Source organism: Bactrocera tryoni, chromosome 1 (assembly GCF_016617805.1).
Source record: "Bactrocera tryoni isolate S06 chromosome 1, CSIRO_BtryS06_freeze2, whole genome shotgun sequence".
NCBI classification, from domain to species: Eukaryota; Metazoa; Arthropoda; class Insecta; order Diptera; family Tephritidae; genus Bactrocera; species Bactrocera tryoni.
In genome coordinates this window covers 10,039,812-10,055,044 of record NC_052499.1, presented here as the reverse complement: position 1 = coordinate 10,055,044, position 15,233 = coordinate 10,039,812, and the positions used below count along the sequence as shown (strand labels likewise).

Genomic DNA, 15,233 nt, shown 5'->3' with positions numbered 1-15,233 from the left:
CAAATGAAGTTAACTTGACAAATAAAAAGTTTTTCCATACTAGAGTCCCCAGATCTGAAAGAAAATTGTGTTTTTGCAATGTATTCAAGTGAGGGCTAAATAATATCTTTAATTTGCTTCATTCATTTCATTCAAGATCAATGTGAATGAATTATTTATTTATATTAATTTTTAGTACGACCTTAATGTTAATTCACAATTGTAGTTCTCTGTTGATGACAAAACGTGAATGGATGTTTAAATCGATTTGTACGTTCGGATGTTGGTGAATGTAGGCATTCACATTTGTATATAGCTTGTCACCTAGCCAGCTGTTATTGACGGTTCATGTCATACTTTTCAATGCAACACTGAACTGCTCTCTCCCGCAGTGATTCTCTCATATAATTTCAATGAGTTGTGTGTATGATTACCCTATGTTATACCAGAGAATGTATGTATATATGTTTCATGTTCTCTGGTTATACTACAAAAATTTTCACCATTTATTAGCCACGACAAAATAATTCTCATTTCTTAGCAGACGTATATGAAAGGCAGGTGTAACTAGAGTGTAACACGTAGTGAAAAATCGAATTCAATTTATTCTTCTTTAGTTGGATAAAATTGTGGAAAATATTTGAAAATACTGTTATTTTTACTATTGTGTTTCGTATTAAATATAAGAAAATATATATTAAGTGATGGAAGCTACTAAAGTCGATAGATGTGTGTATATGTGTTCAAAGAAAATTTATTCAAAGTGTGAGTGTGCACAACTAAGCTAATGTAGATACATATAGACAACGAAATAACAACGCCTACATTTTAAAAGTAAAATTTGACAAAATATATTAAATAGTAAGGAAAATCTATGAAAATAGCTATCCAAAAAATGGTTTTACAACGACAAAATTGAAGGAGATATATGTGTGATATACGCATGTACATATATACGAATTATATACGTATAATGTATATTACGGAATATACACATTTGTACAAGAAATAAGCGAAACCAGTAAAGTCTACCTATAAGAATCGGAACACAAAGTGTATCGTATTAGTGCTGACTACTTCAACGCATGTGCGGATGTGTTCGTATTCAAATACATATTTACATAAATATACATATATATAACTAATCTATAGTAAATATGAAGGTACCCAGTTCTAAACAGAAGTTTTCGGTATTACACTTCATAAATATTTCGATAATAAATTAATTAAATAATATACATACATACATTTCCATGTATAGTAAGTATACACGTACGCGTCTACGCTTTGTAAATTTAATATTTTTTTATTTTTATTTGTGCGAGAGAGGTTTAGTAAAAAGCGAAATTTTACTTGTCATTTCGTAACTCTTGGGTACTCATTTTTCTCACACAAAAATTGTTTATTGTTGATTCACTACCACATAGCTAAATTGACATACATATGTACATGTCTACATTTTTCACTCACTTTTCCTTTCTTCTCCCGCGAGCTAATTAAATATGGTGCTCTTAAGATTCCGTATTGGTGGTACTGAAGCAAATTTACTCGTGACCGAATCCACCATCAAAGCAACAATAAAATAAAAATTAAATTCAGTGAAAAATAAGCAAAAGAAATGTTAATTTTCTAATTGAAAATTATTAAAACATCTTACACTTACGTTCTGAGTTTATATATCCCTACTCGTAAATAAAAAGGAAAACTTAGCAGCCCTGCAATTCACAATAGATAACATTCCGTCACAATGATAATTGCTTTGCTTTGAAACACTGTAATTTTGTCAATCGTTGTGAGTAGACGTTTGTTATTGCCCTCTTCGTGGTCTGGTTGCTCAGTTATTTTGTGAAAAAGTAAAACAAATAGATTAATATAAAATTTATAATACAGCAATCACATTTGTATGTGATGATTTCATTTGCTTGGTTTTGAAACCGTGGTGAATGTGAGAGTCGTAAATGGCGAATGTGTATAAAGATTAAACAAAATAAAAAAGAAATAGTTATATGTGATTTTGTAATGAATATGATTAATGAAACATAAAAAGAAAAGGCTTCCACGAGAAAGCATAAAGCAAGAAGAAATATTGTTTTAAAATCAGCTTGAATGTCGAACTGAGAGAAAACCTGTGTGAAAAAAAAACAAATAAACCGGAAGCGGATGCTTGATTTCAGCACTCAATATTTGTACATACCATATAATGGAAAAATAACAAGTTGTAATTTACAAATATGGCGCAGGATCGAATATAAAGTAATTTTGTTTTTAATTTTTTTTTTTTTCATAACAGAGAATTTAAAACATCATAGACTTATTGACTATTAAAGAGATGATCTAGTACACATCATAACTCAATGTTAAAAGAGTAAAATTTCCTATCGGGAAGAAGTTTTGAGAGTTTGTTGTACACGAAAACACTAAAGCTTTCAAGATAACAACATGATTTTCTCCTCGTAAAACCAAAAGGTATGTAAGTGTAATTGTTTTACAGAACATAAACTTATATGAAGTATATTAAGATTAAGAATGATATTGAATGATCATAGAGTTGATTAATAGTTATATACAGTGGCTCTGAACGACGCCACGATGTTATGAATATTTCGCGTTACTTTTAAATTGATATTCGAACTATCGTTTGCACAAATTTGGGCAGAAGTGTGATAGACTTGGTTATATAAAAACCATGTGTATGTATGCATGTAAGTTTAAGTCATCATTTAATTGCTAAAGTCACAGTTGTGTAAAAACTGCAGTTGTGAGCAACAAGTTGCATCCGTGTTTTAAACGCTTCCTGTTGCGTATGCATCAACCGTGTAAAATTCAAGCCTAACACCTAATAAAACAATTAATAATAAAGCCAAGGTAAACGTTAATTTCGGCTGCACCGAATCTATAATACCCTTCACAAATAAAAAGGTTTTCCATACCAGACTTGACCTGTACTGACTCTGCATGTAAGTTATAGGCTATATTGATCCGGTCTAAAAAATTTAATAGGAGATTGTAGCGTTGCTTTGGACAATAATCCATTGCATTGGTTCCAACAAATGAGCAGCTTCTTGCAGAGAAAATGATGTGTTCAAAATTTCAGCTCGATATCTCAAAAGCTGTGTGACTAGTTCGCTTATATACAGAGGGACCTGGCTTAAGCGACTCAGCGCGTCATGCTGCTCATTTGAATACATATACAAATATTTTATAGAGTCTCCGATATTTTCTTTTGTGTGTTAAAAATTGTGTGGCAAAAACCTGTTCGGGGTATATAAAATTTCAAGCAAACGTTGTTATTGACATTGTATGAGAGGGAGGGCACACTAAGAACTGACACTATCGCTACAGTAAAACAGCTGTGTAATTAGTTGAGAGTGGAACAAGCGAAGACGTACAATTGCCTAAAAATAATACCGCAAAATTATCGAGTTAGTAGAGTTCGTACATATGTATACACATACGTCTGATACCAATGAAAGGTATAATTTTCCCTTTTTTTCCACTCCGTCTTCTTTTCTGACATCATCATCACCTCGCTCATATGGAATCAATTGTCCACTCCGCCCGCTTTAACAGTTGCGCTATATGTAGATATAGTATGGAATATGTATGAATGTATGTATATACATATGTATGTTCAAAACCACATACGCATCAGTAAGCTCTCTCAATCGGTAAACGCAGTGATCGTTGACATTTTGGTTATTTTCAACTTAAACCAGTTATCGTACACCATTTTTTATAGGTTGATGCATATAATACTCAGCTTTATCAGCTTGATATCATTTGCTTTATTGAAAAATTATTTAGATATTATATATACATACATATATATTTATTGTATATATGTATATATATGTATACAAGTCCTAATCTTTATTAAATGTTATATTATTTGTTTATGCTATGCAAATATGACAATAATTTCACACTTTTCATGTATTTATGTATATAACTATATATGTATGTAAATACATTTATATACATATACATATGTATGTATCTAGATACCTACTTCTTATTAGCTTGATTCTGTTAGACTCGACTTGTTGACTTAGTATGCTATCGCCTAAGCAAATAAATGCTTGTAAATATACATATGTATGTGTGTATATGGTATATGTATATGTGTAAATATACATACATATATGCAATGTGGGATAACAATAAGTTGGTTCACTGCTGCATGAAAACGGAACATTTTACAAACGCTCCGGCTTGATATAAATTGACCATATGATTCAAGAGTTTTTTTTGGAGTTTTCATAAAAGTTTGTATGTTCGTATGCAACACATATCATACCACATTGGTTTTACGAAATTGCCTGTTTTTTAGTAGGATTTTTCGATTTTTATTCCAAAATGAGATCGAATAATATGAGTGTGTAAATATATACAAACGTATATATCGCTGAAACCTATATATTTACATATGTATATACTTACATACTCACACTTATTTACATTTTATTCAACAATTGTGTATTGACAACACCCATACAGTTTTTATATGTTAGCGAAGCTAAACTAACACCCTACTTTACTGCTATTTATCGCTCTTGTTATATACTTACATACTTGCAGTCATATACATAAGTCATAATCGAGTAGTTATACGCGTTTTATGAAGGTAAACTATATACGTACATACATTAATAATCGGCGTTCTTGAACGAGATAAAATATTTAGTTACTATATTTATTTATTTTTCTTTAATGAAACGAGAAAAAAGTTATAATAAGTGTAAAAAAAGCAGGATTTTGAATGCTCAGTTTGTATGGCAGCTATACGCTATAGTGATCCGATCTGAGCACTTTGTTGTAACAATAATCTATGCATAATTTCTTTAATATTTTGTCAAATAAGATAGTTTTCCATAAAAATACTTGATTTTTATAATTCAGTTAAAAAAAATAATGTGGTTTATCATATTTCCTATAATCAAGTTATTATTGACTAATTTTATATAATTATAAGTTGTATCATGCAAAAAAATAGGTACCATAAATATTTGAAAAATTTGAACTTCAAGTTTGAAATAAGATCGAGCGCATTTCTGCCTTGCCACACTACGTCAACGCGCATATATACATATATGTAAGTGACGAAACCCTGTTGAAATATTGAATTATATACCCAACAGATCCACAATCAACGCCGTTCCATATTGTAAAAGAGATAATAAATACTCTTTTCATGGATGAATGCATTATTATATGTATACCATATACATACATATATACATACATACATATGTATATCATCTTTGTGTTTCTTTGTTACGCAGTAAATAGAGCAGGCATTTTAGTCTGCTCCAAGTGATAAGACAGGCCTACAGCCATGCAGACCAGGCAGAAATATCACATAGTACACAAGCTGAGTATTCCATGAATACCATGCCTGCTGATTGAAGCAAAGTGTAAATGGATGTACATACTTATGTGTATATTCATGTTTGTAAGTACAATTTTCTTTTGTTATGTGGTTTTGCTGTGTGTGTCGCCGGTAGAGCGATTCGGACTTTATTCTCATAATGTTGCAAGCAAATCTGCGTTGTAGTGAGACATTAAACTATGCTTACATATGCATTGTGACAAAAAAGCACCCGGAAATTGTAATTAAATTCCCCGAGTAAATGATATTGGCAGGACTGTCCTTAATTACTATGCCGAATATGGGCGCGATCTGTCAACCAGTTTGTTTACAGCAGCTGTTTAAGTCGGTACACCTCAGTAGAGCGTTGCGATTTTTACAATAGATACAAATATTGCACGAAGAATTTGTCTAAAATTTTGTATTTCTAACCAGATTTCGGGTGCGGAATCGTTGCGAATGATTTAGTTTTATCAAAAACACAAACCTACGAGTGGTACAAAACCTACAAAGACGGTCGAGAGATTGTTGAAGACATGCTTCATTCTGTACGACCTCCGACCTCTCCAAGTGAAATTAGGCAAGGGTTAGAGAGATAGCAAGAAAGCTCGACATCTCTCGTTCGAAAGTTTTTGGTGGATATTTTGGTTATGAAATCCATTCTTTCTCGACTCGTCACGATAAAGCTTAATTTTTTCAAAAATAATACCGTAAACAGGTCTTTTTGGACATGCTTGATCGTCTGAGTTCCGATCCCACATTCATAGAGAGCATTATAACTGCCGATAAGACATGGGTTTATGAGTTTCACATCCAAACAAGTTGACAATCATCGAAGTGGGGGGAAAAAAACAACCCGAAACAATGGAACAAGTTTTGAGTCGATCGAAAAGATAAAACAAAATTCGCTGAAGGAGCCGAAGGCCATCCAAAAAAGTTTCGAGGACTGGAAAAATCGTTAGCATAAATATTGGCCGGTCGGGAGGAATTCGGAAGGCACCACACCTTGATAATCGAAGAAAACTGTCAACACAAACTTGAATTTTGACCTACTTTGACGCGGATTTTCGGCTGCGGCTCACCTTTGCCACGATATTCAGCCGATTGATCGCCTGTTTCCCGGTCGTAAGCATAGATCCAACACTCATCGTAAGTCATTATATAGTAATAATAGTTTTTTAGGCCCAAATGATATTTCAAAATGGTTTTCACTGTTCCACCCGATATTCCAACGATGCCAGTAAGATCTCTGACTGTTAATCGCGATTCTCCAGCACCAATTCCTTTATTTTATTGACATGTTGGTCATCAATTGATGTTGATGGCCGTCCTGGACGTGGTTCGTCGTCAACGCGTCCGTCTTTGAATACTTTGTACCAATCAAAAATACTTGCTCGAGACAAACAATTATCACCGAAGGTGTTTTCCAACATTCGGGACGTTTCAGCAGCAGATATTTAATTCTGCACACAGTATTTAATCGAACTTCTTTGTTGAATAATTTCACTCATCGTAACAATCGGCGAATGCACTTTGTGTACTTCAGAAAGACAAGCGTATACTAAAAACTAATGATTAGATGTCACTGACAGTCATACCAACACAGGAAAAAATATTTCGACGAATTTTCGGTGCGAAATTTAAATTAAAAAGTCTTACTATTTTTTGCCCACAAAATCTAAATATTCTTAAGAAGATATGATAATGATATGGATACGAGTGGATTTCACATATTTTTCGCAGATGATATTAGGATAGGTGTACTTTATAGCTTAAACTTGATTTGATTTCGTATTTATAAATGCGTTCATATTATATTAAATACTACATGTATTTTCAGCACGTATTTGCCCTTATATATGTACATTTGTATATAGACAATTTGCATGTGGTTGTTGAGTTGCGATTACGATTCCTTATAACTGAATTTACACAGAAAATTTCTATGTAATAATAATTACGTGTCTACAATAGCGACTGACGGTTAATTTATTGCAGGTAAAAACAGCGTAAATTATGTCACGTGAGAGGAGCTGAAATCGATTGTTTCTTGGAACGGAGTACCGGTATGTACAAGAGTCGAGGTTGTTTAATATGTTAGTTTAGCTTTATTTAAATATAAATTATATTTTTTTGCGAATAGTATGATTGCTTCCTTTATTTGGTTTCTGCTATTAACTTCACAAAAGTATTATACATTCATATTATGATTAACGTACCATATATCACATGCGTAGTATGTATATTTATTAGCATGCCTACATAGTAAACGAAAATCTTAAAAATTATTGGTTATGCAGATTTGTTCTGACGAACCACCTCCAATTTCTAGGACAGCCTTCAAATCGCTTAGTCATGAGTTCAATTACGCGACCAATGACTTATCGAGATTATAGCTTTGATCAAACAGTAAAAATAGTTTACTGATCAACACTGCATAAATTAATTTAAAAAATATCTGTCGATTGTTACTAAAGCAGCTAGAATATTATTCATATTTTTTTAAATTTTTTTTTAGTATTCAAGCCTATGTATTATATATAAATATAGGTAAAAGATAATTGCGAAAATGTTTAGAAAGCATCATTGTATATAGCGAGGTGTTGGTAGCAGCATAAAAACTTAATGTATAGGAACGATGAATTCATAAGATGTCAGACGATTCATAACTAATAAATGCGGTTAGCATTTGAACTACCTAAAAATTAAATATAGAAAGTTATTTTATACTCTTGTAACAAGCTGCTACGGAGTATAGTAGTTTTGTTCACCTAACGGTTGTATGTAGCATCTAAAACTAATCGAGATAGATACATAGTTATTTATACAAATGATCAGGATGAAGTGACTAGTTGAAATCCGGGTGACTGTCTGTCTGTCCGTCCGTCCATGCAAGCTGTAACTTGAGATACTTTTATGAAACTACATAGATATACACGTTCCGCGAAAAATAAGAAATAGTTCCATGATGGGTGTAATCGGACCACTGCCACGCCCACAAAACGCCATTAACCGAAAACTTATAAAGTGCCATAACTAAGCACTAAACCGTCCCCACGACAGTCGGGTCGACGTAACCCGAACGGACCCGGATTTTTTATCCGATCAAGTACTGTCAACTCGGCACAACAACAGCAACAACTAAGCACTAAATTAAGATAGAAAACTCTAACTTGACATGGTGGATCGCAGTGGCAAGCGCAAAAGTTTTTGAACAAGTTGTCTAGCCCCGCCCTATACTATATAATCTGATAACCCCGCTCACTTTCCATAAAATTACTAAAAGAGCAATAAATCAATAACTAAGTACGCCAGAGACATTAAATTTTACCCCAGAGATGGTATGAGAACACTTTAATGGAGTCGGGTCAAAATTAGACAATGGGCGTGGTACCGTCCATCACATATTTAGAGACCCGCCCGACAGATTTCAGCCAAATTTGGTACGTGACATTCTTCTGACACTTTTATAATATACAGGGCGTGTTCCAAAGTAAACAGAACTTAAAAAAACAACAGAACAACTGGTTTTTTCGGCAAAATCAATTTATTTTATTCAAAACAGAATCCTTCTGCTTCAATACAGCTTTTTGCACGGTCCAAAAGCATGTCGAACGAGTGTTTTAGCTCGTTGGCCGGTATGGCCGCCAGTATGCCGGTGCAAGCCTTTTGAATGGCATCTACGTCTTTATAACGCTTTCCTTTCAATGGCAAATGCATTTTTCTGAAAAGCAAGAAGTCGCACGGTGCCATATCAGGTGAATACGGGAAGTGGTTAATGGTTAAAATATGATTTTTAGTCAAATAAACCTCTTGAATGATGTTCTTCGAATGTTGCATTCTGAGCAATTTTTGGTCGTCAGTCAATTTGTGTGAAACAAACCGTGCACACACCTTTCGTAAGCCCAAATGTTCGGACAAAATGCGATAAATCGATGTTTTGGAGATGTTAAATTCCATTTCCATGCATTTCATTGATAATTTCGGCTGATTTTTGATGACTTCACGCACAGTTTCGATAGAATTTCCGGTGATCACGGATTTTGATTGGCTCACATGTTGATCGTCATTTATGTACTTTCTTGGCTTTCTTGGCTTTAATCCTTGCAAGTTGCAAGAGTATGAAATTTTCGGATATACCCGAACTTAGCACTTCCTTACTTGTTTATTTTGTCTTTTTAAGAATTTTCATATTTTCCAACATAAGTAAAAAAAGCTTTCTAGATTTTTTAAGGAGTTTTATCCAGCAATCTCGATTAATTTCAATTCCTTTTGAACCAGTTTATTTTACATTTTATGAGTCAAAAAATACGTTCGTGCCCATATCTAAGTATGTACAAATTTCGTTAGATAAAGTAGGAAACTGGTTAAGCAGCTATGAATAGCAGCGGTACCGTTAAAATAACATTGAAAACAATTTCAATGCAAACAAGATGATTAATACGAATAAGCAATGGCATTTGCTTAAGTAAAAAGTATAAAGGAAATAAATTATATATTTGTCAAGCAGGAAAAAATTTAATGACAACATTAAAAAAGCTGACATTATACACATATTCACACACACATAAGATCAAAATAATATATATACAAGGACAAGAAAACCTCACGACTGCAACTACATACTAAAAACAAAAAAGTCTGTTACATTCCTCAAAATCATAAAGGCATTCTGATGCAAACTTTTTCAAATCTCAGAGCAATAATGAACATAACATGACATATTTACATACATATGTACGTGGTTAACCGTCACAATACAAAAAATGTTCGAATCTCTCCACACAAATACAAATGTATGTGCGTAAGCAATAAAAATAACACAAACCAGAAACTAATGGGAAAAAACACAATGCAAATAAACATTAGAGCACATGGAAATGAAAAAATGTTGAAGATTAAGCTGAGTTTCGGCCGGTCGAAACTTGGTGTAGTCAATCTCTTTGCTTCAATTTTACATTTTGTATATGTATGTATGTATATCTCTTCGCCGTTTTCTTTGAAACAGAAATAAAATATGGTAAAATAAGTATCTGCATTCATGGCTGTTCAAAAGCTAACCAAGAGTAGACAAATAAATGGTCTTCAAGCTATGAAAAAGATTCGCTTCCTAGCTTTTGCTGCTTCGGTAGAACATGAAATGAATAATAATGCAAAATTTCACTTTTTATGAATAAATATTCACTTTCCGTTTAACTCTTAACTCTTTTTGGGCTTTCGTCATCTGTGCACCCAACATCCCAATGTAGGTATCATCCATATGTATTTATGTATACTTTGATGAGCAAGTGATTTTCACTATTTTTTAGTAGCCACCATCATATTAAATACATTCTGCTAAAAAATTACCCGGAAATTGTAAATAAAACACAAAATATTTAATTATTCATCAATATGTATTTTGTCGTCTTCAAAGTACTCCCCACCTGATGTAATAGACTTATGTCAACGATCTTTCCAGTCCTCGAAACGCTTTTTATAAGCACTTTTTGGGATGGTCTTCAGCTTCTTCAGCGAATTTTGTTTAATCTCTTCAATCGACTCAAAACTTGTTCTACAGAGCGGAAATTTCATTTTAAGGAACAAGAAAAAAATCAACGGAGCCGAATCTGATAAATACGGTGGTTGATCGATGGTTGATCGACGGTATTCATGGCGTTTTTTGCCTTAAATTCGGTCACAATCGTGGATTATCATCGTGTAAAATCGATGAATTGTTCTTCCACAATTTCGGCCGTTTTCGAAGAATGTTCTCACGCAATCGCCTCAATACGGCCAAATAGATAGAATAAATTCATGATGCGCCAAACCACGAATATCGAAAAAACAATGAACAGAACCTTGATTTTTGAGCGGCTTTGACGTGGTTTTTTTGGTTTTGGCTCGTTTTTTCTGTTTTGGCTCTTTCTCCCCCCCTCCATACCGATGATTTTTGACTTGTTTGGATGTGAAACTCATAAACCCATGTCTCATCGGCAGTCATAATGCTCTCCATGAATGTGGAATAGGAACTCGCAGCATGTGCAAAGAGACCTCTTTATGCTACTCTTTTTGAAAAAGAAAAATTCGGCTTTAACGAGACGAGTCGAGCAAGAACGTGTTTCATACCAAAAATATCTTCCAAAATCATTCGAACGGATTTAAATGGATTTTGAGTCTTCGGTTTTAAAACTTTTACATTTTTTTCATTTGAACAATAGTAAAACTGTTTTCAAATATGCAACACAAAGGTTGTTGGCATTGAAGATACCACTTTTAGCACTCGATAACCTTGTTGTTGCTTTTATACATATGTAATTTTTTTTGACAAGAGAGCAGAAGCGAGTAGATAAATGGCGAATCGAATGCAGCTAATATAACTTTTTTCATTCGAGTTTTATTTTCCCAGAGCATATATCTAGCTGGTTTTAAGTTATATTATTTTTTTCAGTAATTCTACATACATACAAGTATAAATATTTCATGGTTAATTGACACACAATCACTCTAATGTATTTTCTTGAAAGTTGTATTCGCTTCGGCATAAATAAATGAAAACTTCGTGCGAAATTTGTGCTTGAATTATTTAGTAACGATGTGTATTTGAGAACAACGTCTTTTAGTTAATAGCTCCTCTCTTAATCTGACAATCGAGTTTACCACATTTTTCTGTGGTTTTACGATGGCATCGTTCCGTTCTTCGCAGCACGCTTCGTTCTCACAATGTCTTATGACTAATTATCTTCACATATTCTGCAGTTAAACCAACTAGCTATACACTACTTTACGACCAGTATATATCCCAGCACTACCAGTAGGTAGCAGATTTTATAAAAAGCAAACAAGCAGCAGATATTTTTCACGCGTTTTTGTTAAAACTGTGATTACTTCACGATAGGAAAAAAATTTATATTTATATTTTGGCAAAAACATAGTAGGCAAATACAACAACTCATTATAAAGTCGTTACTTGGTAATTCGTTTCACGTGTTTTTGCTATACGGATTTAAGGCAGTAATATCTAATTGCAAACTGGTATATCTCTTGACTAGTTTGGTGTGTCATACAGACTATCTATTTGGCGCTATGTATTTCCAAAACAAATATGTTTAATTGGAATGAGTAAACGTTCATAATTCTTAAATACAATCGTTTCACTGTGTCCATGAACTTGCTTTGTTTACCATTGGACTGAATATGAGACGCAGTGGAAATTCAAAATCCATATTGGAAAACCCAGTATGTATATACAATATTTATACATTATGTATCTAGATATACGTATATGTGGTGCATAATCGCCAAACATTGCGCTTTGATTTCCTGGCTAGTTATTGTGTGCCATGCGCTGCAGCGCCTTAAAGCAACGGACTTAAAGTAGCCATTGTTAGCGGCCAGTAATAGGCCAGTGGCGACCTGTAACTGAGTTTTAACTTTTTGGAGTTACAGTGGACAAAATCAACAATTAGAAATTTGGGCAATAAATATTGGCACAGGAAACAGAATCAATAGCTACTCATTATAATTTCATTGAACCATGCTTCCGGTTCCCAGGTACATACATATATATGAATGCATTTGCATAAATATTGTTCTCGAAATGCTTTGTTATTGTAGATATTTACTATATATATAGTACGTTAACTGGTTTATGTATTGTGTTAAGAAGCATTGCACCGTTGTTTGTAACTTGCAACGTTTACTCTTACTGGGCTTAGACCCCATGGCACCTCTTCTTATTCGCTACTCGTTTTTATTTTATTCCAACGCTCAATTAGTTTAGCCATTTGTTGAATGTGATTGCATTGGTCAACCTAATATTTTTGTTTTCACCTAAATTTGTCTTCTTGCTGCTGCTACTAGATCAGCTGTTTTTTTAATTAACACTTTTTATGTTTGTGACTATTTGGACCAATTTACTTTAACATGCCAATAAGTTTGAAGGAAAAAGCTAGATTTTTATTTCGAAACTCCAATTTTTATTTTTTTTAACACTTTCAAAGGTAAGGCCAGATTTTTAATTCGAAATTCGAATTTTTAGTTTTGAAAAAACCTTTGAAGGAAAAAATTAGAGTTTGGTTTTGTAATATCAATATTTTTTTTGTTAGAACACATTCAAAGTGAAAACTCGACTTTGAAGAAAAAAACTAGATTTTTAATTCGAAACTCAAGTTTTTATTTTTTTAAGAAATCTTTGAGGGATAAAATAAGGGTTTTATCGCGAAATATCAATATTTTTTTTTGTTAGAACACATTCGATTCCAGTATTTATTTTTCTAAGAGAACTTTGGAGAAAAATACTCGATGTTTATTTCGAAAGTCCAATTTGTATTTTTTTAAACTGTTTTGAGGAAAAAAATATGAATTCGAATTTTTATTTCGAAAATCAATTTTTTTTTTATTTTTTAAGAAGTTTTTGAAGAAAAAAATTAGAGTTTTATTTCGAAATTTAAATTTTTTTAGAAATCTTTCGTGGAGAATGTTTTTTGAAATATCAATTTTTTTTTTACTCCTTGAAGAAAAAAATAGATTTACTCTTCTAAATTATGTACAGAAATGATGTTAAAAATTTCGAAAGGATCACCGCAGTGGCTATGAAGTTATGAAGGGCACCGCAGTAGATTGCGAGAAAAACGCTTTTAAGTTTTGAATACTAACGTTAAACATGCATAAGATAGGAAGAAAAATACTCGCAACTAAGTTTGATCACTTGAAATTTTGACACAGTATTGTTGAAATATTATGCATTCAACTAAAAAGAAAACAAAAAAACAAAATAAAAAATTTAAAAAAAATTCTTATGATGATCACCATGCGATGGGCGAACTTACCATAAGGCTTATACATAAACATATAGTATGTATATCTGTACAAACAAATGAATGCACCCATCCATCCATCTTTATACAAGTGTACGATTACGCACATCCATGCTAATATTTATAATGTAATGTCTTGTAATGAATGTGTAGTCAAATGAGTAGTCCAAGAATTATGTGTTTAAAAAGTAATTTAATCTATTAACTATTATTAATATTATTTATATATACATATATATATATTGAGTATACATTTATATAGTATAGTATGCCACATTTGTTCCTCTTCTCTTTCTTAATACTTTTATACTTCTTTTGTTTTTTTTCTCTTTCTAATTTTAGATTGTTTTATTGCATATTTTGGTTGGTTGGTGGTTTGTTTTTGGTTGATAAAACATTTGTTACAAGAATAACGCCAATGCAAGAATATAATCTGTAACTAGTTCATGTCTACAACCTTTTTGTTTGGGAATTTACACAGAGTTGCAACTACAATACTACTAAACCCACAGGCTCATGTGAGTGAGTGCTGTTTGCTATGCATTTTTGGCGCTGGGAATCATGCGAGCGAACGCAAATCAGTTGGCGTAACAAAATTTGTTTACCAAAATATCTAATAATATTTACATAATACGTTAGAAAATAAAAATTAAAATTAAATAACTATTCACTACTACCATTTACTTAATACAACAATATACATAAATTATCTTTACTTGGTATCGAATATTACCACATAAACACAATTATTCGCCACACCTATACATATTTGCATTCTTACTATTAACTACCACAATTGTGTATCGTTTTATATGCTATTAATACTTGTATTTTGTACATTCATAACAATTAATTAGTAACTCATTTGTACAACAACAACTGCAATATTGTCTTTTCTCTCGGTAGTCAATTCGTTCAACAAATTCTAGATATTAAAATAGTATAAACTTTATGTGTATGTATGTATATGTATTTCGAAATGAGTAGTCACGCGTTAAATTGACTTTTGAATAAATGTCTTTATGCACATAATTATATATATATGTATGTACTTTAGGATGTTCGTTATTTGCCAAGACGATTTATTC

The 15,233-nt window shown here is 32.4% G+C and overlaps 1 protein-coding gene across 7 annotated transcripts in view; it reads left to right on the top strand.

Moving 5' to 3' along the window:
• The first annotated feature begins 517 nt into the window (after positions 1-517).
• Positions 518-15,233, top strand: part of LOC120766301 (putative uncharacterized protein DDB_G0282133) — a 41,479-nt gene continuing 26,763 nt past the window's right edge. The window contains exons 1-3 of one of the 7 annotated variants that reach the window (XM_040091707.1): positions 518-744; positions 2,270-2,445; positions 7,346-7,413. The gene's annotated coding sequence lies outside the window, so the exon portion shown is untranslated. The other 6 variants (XM_040091712.1, XM_040091710.1, XM_040091711.1 and 3 more) reach the window with 6 other exon arrangements.